Here is a 7,347-nt window from a genome sequence, read left to right as displayed (position 1 = left end):
AAGTTAAATATTTCACCAAATATACAGAATCCTCTAATTTTGTATAAGTGGATTTTACAAACATAAGCATATTAAAAATCAGTGAAGAAAACGACGTTCACTTGGTTATTTCTGGGTTTGGGGATTATGGGTGATTTTGATTTTTTTTTTTGGTTTGTTTTTATGTGTATTTTCTAAACTCTCTTCATTTTTTTTAATCAGCTCTAAAGTAAAGGGGTCCCTAGAGATGGGACATTTCTCCATATGGGTGTGGGGCTGAGCCTGAGGGGTGGAGGGTGACCGGCCCATCACCATGAATAGCCTGGCCAGCTGGGAAACAGGTGGCTTCCTGCTACCCCTCGTTGAGGAGGGGTGGAGAGGCACACACGTCCACTGCAGATTGGGGTCCCTTTGGACTCTTGAGGGGCTGGGGGATGGCACTCCTGATCTACAAGAACCCCTTGAAGGCCAGACCAGAAGTTAACGATGAAACTGGGCCTTGCCTGTTTCGAAACAAATATTTTCCTCTCTCTCCCTGTACCACAGCATGAGCTGTGCATGAGACCCGGAGGCGATCAACTTAATGTAGCTGGATTTCTGTCTCCACGGAGTCTATTCTGGGCCTCTTGACAGATGCTCACTCAGACTGCTTTCCACCGTAGTTCTCGGTCACACATCTTGTTATAATCATGTGTCATCTGGGTACCACGGTAATCTTGCCCTACAATGATACGGTTTCCTAGGCCACCGTATCAGCAGGTAAAATCAGCAGAGACATGGCCGGGTATGGTCCAGGCCTGTTTCCAAAGCTGCGGGGCCCCAGACTGAAAATCTCTAGTCCACCCACAACCACAATATTGAGGGGCAGGAGGGGATCAAAGTCCAGGGGTCGGCAGGTAGGAACTACATGGGAAACCTACAGGTGTCCGGGGCTTTCTTTGAGCATGCAGGAAGTGTCTTGAGTTGTGGTCACCGCCAACACCATGACACCATGGCAAATAGGCCTAAATTATTGGCTTATTGTCAGCTCTCCTGTCTCTCAAAGGGTCACAAACAGAAAATCCCTAAAATTACACAATTGCTCTCCTCCTGTGTAGGAAGGAAATATAAATCTTGAAGGCCACAAGGGGAGGTGAACAGCAAGCAAATCCTGCAAGGATGTGGGGGGCAGGGAGAGATACCCTCTCTCTTCCTCGTGCCCTCTGATCACCCACCCGTGCCTCCCCATGGACAGTTGGCAGCCCAGGGGCAAGAAAGTCTGGGAAACGCGGTTTGCAGGCAGAAGCTCCCAGAACCCAGGGCCGGGACAGGGAAGGACAGGAGAGGACCAGAGTAAAGGGCAAATGGTTAATGCAAGTTACTGGAGGTGACTTACCCACCAAAGAGCCACCAAATATTACCCACCAAATAGCCTTGTGCCAGTAGTAAGGGGATGGAGGTCCAGAGGAGACAGGAAGTTCTGGATGGAAACATTCTGGGAAGATCTGTTGGAGGAGGAGACACTGGAAGGCCAGGTCCTGCTGTCAATAACGAGAAGGAGTAGGGAGAGTGAGCCGCATCAGCAGCTCTGAAAACCCCTCTACCTACTGAGTCCAGTCCCCGCCCAGCAATGACCCTCCCGGGCACTTTAGCTCTGGAATCAGGAAGGTGCAGATGCCCCTCGAGACTTCACCATGCACACTGATCTTGACACGTGTAAAATGAGGAAAAACAGTGCCTTGGGAGCAGCTGCGCGCCACCCCATAAGCTCTGCCCTATGCAGGCCTGAGGGCTCCAGGGCTGGGACTCCCCTAGTCCAGAGCGAGAGGCTGTGAGCACACGCAGTCCAGGGCAGCACAGGGAGTCCGGCAAAGAGGCGAGCCCCACCCTGCTGCCTGAGCTGCCCCTGAAACCACCACCCAGGCTGGGACAAGGTGCTTGCCAGCAGGAGGCAGGAGCTCTAAGAGGATGTGCCAACCTGAAAGAACCAGAGTCTGGACGTCCAGTCCCAGCCCTTCCGGAGCTCAACTATCAGAAGGGCAATGCTGGAAGAGAGCAGCGCCCCTTTCCCCCATACTTCTGGAAAACCCACAATATGCCACTATTTTATGAGCCAAAGAGGAATCTCGAGCAAAGAGAGCCCAGCCCCCCAAAGCCCCCCTGGGCAGCTCTGAATGACCCTGAGTGGCCCTTCTTCGGCGGTGCCCACCCTCGGGACGAATCGCTCCCGCATCCCCCACCGCCCGCTCGTACTGGTAAGCTCACCCGACTTCGGAAGCTTTCTCCCTGGGTGTCAGCCCTCCTCAGATCTGAGGAGGAGACACCGCAAGGAGAGCTAGCTCGAACATTAGTATCTGCATTTAAAAACTCCCAAGGGGTTAAAATCCAATTACTGCCTGGATAGAGCCCTGCTTCTCCATTCTAAATTAATTACCGAACATTCCCATTTTCACCTCCTCTTTCTCCCCCTCGCATTTTCTCAGAAGACGAAAATTGCTGCACAAATCATCACAGTGGAGAGAGCGCCATGGGTGAAGGTATTTGTCTTGGGAGAGGGGTGTCCGAGTCACAGCCCTCTGGGGCAGGAGGGGCGTCCCCAGATGGTATGGGCAAGGACGCCATCAGGATGGAGCCCAGGAGCCTCACCCGGGACCGCCGGGGATGGGCGCACGGTGCAAGTTTTCTAGCCTGTGTGGGACCATGGGATTTGGAAATTCCAGGATAAAGGCTCTCATCCCAGAAATCAGAACAATGTTGGTAGAAGTGAGTGCTCTGCCTGGCATCTTTTCACTTAGCCTTGGAATGCCGTGCCCATTGTCTGCACGCAGAGTGGACCTCCTAACTGCTCCTTGCTCAAGCTAAAGGGGAATCAGGTTCTGTTCCCGAGCACAAGCTGATGTGTCGAAGTGGGCCACCTGGCAGAGGGAGCTTTGCAGGGTGAAACTGTGCCAAGAATAGCCTGGCAAGGACAGGCGTCTCTTAGAAAGGGTCAATACCCACCAGCCTTACTCCTGCTCCTCCCGGGTGAAAGGGACCGTGCCGGGTGAGGTCACCCAGAGCAAGAGAAGGGGGATGGAGGGCAGGTGTGGGCACCATCCCAAGCCAGGACCTGACACCTGTGGAGACAGGAGGTTTTATAGGGGAATCCGTACCCGAGCCCTTCGTCCCACTGCCAGGCCCTCGGAAACGCTCCATCAATACCCGCTCTTCATGGTGTTGCAGGGTAGGAGCCACGGGGCCTGTCTGCCCAGGTCGTGTGGCTGGTTCATCCTCCTGCCAGTGTCCAAGGGCACAGCCTAACCACATTAGCCAAAGGTACACACACACTCTCTCCTCCAGGGCTGGGGCAGATTGGCCATGGATCCCACTGGCCAGCAGTCTCCATCTGGCTCTGTGGTTTGAGGACACGGCCTCTCCCTCTCGCAGGAGCCCTGCTTGGACAAGTGGTTTCTCCAAGAATCTGGATGACCCAAGAGAAGGGAATGGGATGAGAGCACATCCCCATGGGGTGCTGAGCAGGTCTGGGATCCTAAAACAGACAGAAGAAGCCAGAAAGAGGAGGGGGCATAGTGAGCACTTACGAGCACCGCATTAAACACCCTCCATGATGGCTCCTAAGCCTCTCACAGCGGCACTCCAAAGGGGTGTTTTAACCCCAGAACTGAGCAGCTGAGATCAGAGGGCTCAGAAGCCTTGTTCTCGAGCCCCCAGCCAGGAAGTAACACGGATGGGATTTGAAAGCAAGACTGTGGGGCTCCTGAGCATTTTTCTCTACCCCATTCTGTCTCCCAAAGAGGGACATCCAAGGAAGCGAAGACATCGGAGCTCCAGGGTCTAGGCACTCTCCTTCCCCAGACACTCCCCGCCCCCACTGGTGATGGACTTGGAATACCCCGGGGTATACCCCGCCACCATGTCACCTCCACAACCACCTGTCCATCTTCAGGTACCCTCTCCTGGGCTTCCAGAATTCAGAGCAACCTCAGGGTCCACCAGCGCCCAGCATCAGTCCAGGACGGCTAGAGCCAGTCTGAGCTTTGGAGAAGGGGGTGCTCCCCCACCCCAGCCTGACTGCCGTGGTGGCTCATGGCTCACTGGCAGCTCCAGGGCAGGTGCCCCAGGGACGTCTGGGACGTCCAGGCCGTCCATGTTTCCCAGAGGCACCTCTCTGTTCTCACCTACACACTCAGGACAAATACAGAACTAATATCTATTGAGTATTTCCTACGTGCCCAGACTTTATGCATTATTTTATTCTATCCCCACGACAACACTGCAAGGTAGGTATTATATTATTCTTAATCATTATATTATACCATACCAAATTATACTGTATTATATTATATATATTATTCCTATTTTTATTCTACTTTTGAGAAAACAAAGGCCCAGAGAAACCAAATAAACTAATAAAGCCGTGTGGTGAGCAGTAGAATCCAGGTCTGTGTTATCCCAAATCTATGTTCCTGATCCCTTGGCCAAAATTAAATAATATGCAGATATTATAATCTAATACAAACATATCACTATAGTGTCTGAACACATTGTATGCGTATATATGGATATATATACACTCATTTTGTGAGTGTGTTCTTATGCATATGCACATATATCACATAAAATAAATATATGTATACCTAGAAATAAAACAAATACATACACACACATAGAAATATATGTATATACACATATATTTTCCATTTATTTACACACACTTACTTACTTCTCTTGGGATTCAGTCCAGATGCCAGAATGATACTATTGCTTAGACAGCTTGAGTGGTTTAACTCAAATTATTTTTATAATCAAGTTATTTAAATAAGCATAAATATAGAGCTAGGTGCAAACTGCTTATGTTTACAGCTCTTATGCAACTATAGAAACAAAATAAATTCAAATATGAATAAAGCTATAAAACCAATAGATCTCAAATTAACATCATGAAGGTGACTGACAATGCTTTGGGCTGGAACTAAATACGCCATGTATTTGTTGTCCGAGGGTTGATAAATCAGCTTGAGCCTTTGGGTTGGAGCATGATAGGCCACCAGTTCATTCGTCATTATCACTGTCTTTAACTTTTTTTTAACAGTAAACTCATTTTTAACCATCGATCCATTATTTTTATGGAGCAATGTATTTAAAAAGAGCAACACGAAATTTATTTCTGAAAAAAAAATTCTGTAAAGACTGTTTAACTTGAAATTCTTCATGGAATGTTGGCTCTCGTGTGGCTGCTTCGGGCAGGACCAGGTAGGACTGATTTTGGCATCAGGTATCTTGTCCTGAGTGATGGCAGCGACTCCCAGCCCATGGGGCACCATGGGGCACGCAACTTCCCCACTGTCTTCTCTCTTCCTAGTTCTTTGGAGGCCCCGCAGTGAAGGTGAGTCACCTTTGCTGGGGCCCAACCCCAGCAGAGCAAATGCAAACATAGAAACCATGCATTCGTGTGAGGCAGCCCTTCCCAGGATTCAGGCTGCACTCCCCGCTGTCCTGGGTTCCGATTCACTGAAAAGGCATCATTTACAAAAGCCTCAGGGAACTCCAAGGCCACTGGGAGCACATCCCAGACCCTCTCCAACACCTGCAAGTCTGAGATGTACTGCGGAAATTATGAATCCCCTAAAAGCTTGCTCCAGAACCCCAAATTAGTGTCCCGGGACCGATAGGGAACAGGTGGAAATTCAGCAGTGGAGACATCTTGCTGGAGCATTTGTTACCAGGGTTTTGTTTTCGTCACAATATGGCTCCAATTAAAAACAAAAGGCGAGATTCAGCAGTGAGCATCCTGCTTGGCGGTGTCTCTACGGAGAGTCACATCAGGACATCAGGGTAGGAATAATACCACATCTGGTGAAGGGGGCTGTGGCTCCATTATCCAGTCCAAGAAAGGGAGGGCCCACCTCTGTCACCTCTGCAGTCAATCAGACGGTGGGTGTCTTAGTCGGCTCGGCTGCCATAACGAGACACGGCAGACAGGGGCTTGAACAGCAGAAATCTGTTCTCCCACAGTCCTGGAGGCTGGAAGTCTAAGAACACGATGTTGGCAGGGCTGGTTGCTTCTGAAACCTCTCTCCTTGGTGTGCAGATGGCCGTCTCTTCCCCGTGTGCTCGCGTGGTCTTCCTCTTGTGTGTGTGTGTCTGTGTCCCCCTGTGTCTCTATCCCCATCTTCTGTCCTTCAAAGGATTCTAGTCAGATTGGATTAGGACTCATCCATATGACCTCATTTTACCTTAATTACCTCTGTAAAGACCCTGTCTCCAAATACTCTCACCATCTCAGGTCGTGGGGTTAGAACTTCAACACAGGCATGGGAGGATGGGGTACACGATTCAGCCCATAACTCATTGCCTAAGCCTGACACCTGCTGGACGGAGGGCCCCCGAGGGCCTACAACATGGGATCTCCTCTTGGAGGGGACAGTTGGTTACACCAACTCGTGACTTGAAATGTCTCAAACTTAAGGGAGGGGTTGGGGAAACGCAGAGAGGGCCAGAGCCACCAGAGTGAACCAGAACATCTCCACAGAGTGGCCGTGAGCCGTTTCTGCACACACAGAAAGGAAATCTGAGCATTTCTCTAATTACTGCAGGTTATTAGCCCTCCTCAACATTTTCAGAAAGAAGAGCACCTCGAGGACAACATCAATCATGGAAATCCACTCCCCGCCTGGCACAGGCTGGAGGAAGGAGGGGGCCCTGGAAGAGAGAGGCATGGCCGGGGCCCTGCTCTCCTGCTGGCCACCTCTATCTGATTGCAGCGGGCAGTCCAGACTCCTCGCCTGGGCTCAGCTGAAAATGCTCCACAAGCACCAAAAGACCCGGGGTGGGGGGTAGCCATGGCACCAGAGAGGAGGGCACGGGGTTTAAACACATTTTCCAAAGCAGATTCCCAAAGGTGAAGTCAGAAGTTCCAGGAACCCAGGTACAAGTTCGTCGCTATTACCACTCTCGTATTTCTCACCTCTCACCGCAAAAAGGGTAACAGGGCAGCTTGCCCAACACACCTGTCTCCATGGACCTATTCATAGCAAAGCACAGACCTAATTAAAAAAATCCTGGTCTATGGCAGGGGTTCTCAGCCTTGGCTTACGTTGTACTCCACTGATCTCATTGGGGAAGCTCTGGGGTTTTCAATGCTCCCTCCAAGTTGCATTAATGAACCCCAAATGGAAAGTCACTGGTCCACAGGAAATAGCAGGAACTTCCATGGTATACTGATAAGGTAGGGCTGCCATAAGAAAGCACCACGGGGTGGCGGAGCAAGATGGCGGAGGAGGAGGAGACCTGGATTTCGTCTGGTCTCAGGAATTCAGCTGAATAGGGATCAAACCATTCTGAACACCTACGAACTCAACAGGAGACCGAAGAAGAGAGTAGCAACAA

Source organism: Callorhinus ursinus, unplaced genomic scaffold (genome assembly GCF_003265705.2).
Source record: "Callorhinus ursinus isolate GAN/ISIS: 27379988/994484 unplaced genomic scaffold, GSC_fseal_2.0 scaffold18, whole genome shotgun sequence".
NCBI lineage: Eukaryota > Metazoa > Chordata > Mammalia > Carnivora > Otariidae > Callorhinus > Callorhinus ursinus.
The sequence above is the reverse complement of the archived record's forward strand: the minus strand, read 5'-3'. Positions refer to the sequence as shown.